This window comes from Arachis ipaensis, chromosome B09, assembly GCF_000816755.2.
Source record: "Arachis ipaensis cultivar K30076 chromosome B09, Araip1.1, whole genome shotgun sequence".
Taxonomy (NCBI): Eukaryota; Viridiplantae; Streptophyta; class Magnoliopsida; order Fabales; family Fabaceae; genus Arachis; species Arachis ipaensis.
The window spans coordinates 4,229,952-4,231,103 of record NC_029793.2 but is presented as its reverse complement, the minus strand read 5'-3'; the positions used below and the strand labels follow the sequence as shown (position 1 = coordinate 4,231,103).

Below are 1,152 nucleotides of genomic sequence, written 5' to 3'. Positions count from 1 at the left end.
ATATATTATGTTTTGTTTTGTATTCATATGAGTATTGATAAATCATAATATATGTCTCAAAATTAAAATGTCCCTTTTCTTTTTTTTTTTCCAAAATATCATTCTAAACTCTAATAGACAATTTGGTCCAATAAATAATTTACATGTCGGAACTTTGAGCCTAATAAAAAATTTGAGACAAAATTGTCTATAAAAAATTGTTAAAGATATATTTTTCAGTAATAATGAGAATTGAATATAACCCTGATCCCATAAGAGGTCAAAGATATCTAAGCATAATTTAGTGGGAACGAAATCATCAAATTTTGTTTAAGTTATTAAAAATTTAAACCCTCAACTCATAACCAAAGCCCGTCTAGCTCAGTTGGTAGAGCGCAAGGCTCTTAACCTTGTGGTCGTGGGTTCGAGCCCCACGGTGGGCGTTTTAATCATTAGTTTGTTTTTTCGAATCTTATGTGTTTTTCCAATTGGGCTTTATATTCCAATTTTGGGCTGTACTTATATAAGAAGATCCCAATTTTTGGGCTAGGCCTTTTACAACATTTTAATTTTGCCTTCAGTTCTGTTTTCTATTGTTAAACGAAAACCAAAATGTATTGTTATGAGCTTCGGCCAAGTTACAGATTTTTTGCTTCTCCTTTTCTTGGGCATTTGGCCCCTTATGTCATAAAAAAAAAGATGCTAACCAAAGAAGCAGCTTTGGCCATTTCCTAGAAATTATCACACAATAGAGTACAGCTAATCCTTATTACACAAATAAATTATGCCATACTACATATTGCAAAAATATTAATATACATACAAGAAAAAGTTTGTTTTAATCTTAATTTGGAATAGTAGTTATAATTTTGTTGAGAGAAAGTTTAACCTTGGCTTACTAATCTCTTGGAAATTACCATCAAGAGAGAAAGTAAAAAGGGCAAAATTAATAACTTTGAAGAAACATTAATATTGTGATTTCTTGCACTATATGAGAGGCATATATGAGGTAAATTCCTCCCTTTTCGTGATAGTTTTCCATGCTTCAAAGGAATCTAATTCTAAGCATAATCTATAGCATCCTCTATCTATGGCTATTTGGAGAACGCATGCAACCGTTTTCGATCAGTTTTAATATATAGGATAAAATATTATTTTGATTCTTAGTATTTA

General features: G+C 30.4%; 1 non-coding gene across 1 annotated transcript; it reads left to right on the top strand.

Annotated features, from left to right (window-relative positions):
- Positions 350-422, top strand: TRNAK-CUU. Its single transcript has one exon. It is a non-coding gene; the product is annotated as a tRNA-Lys (tRNA).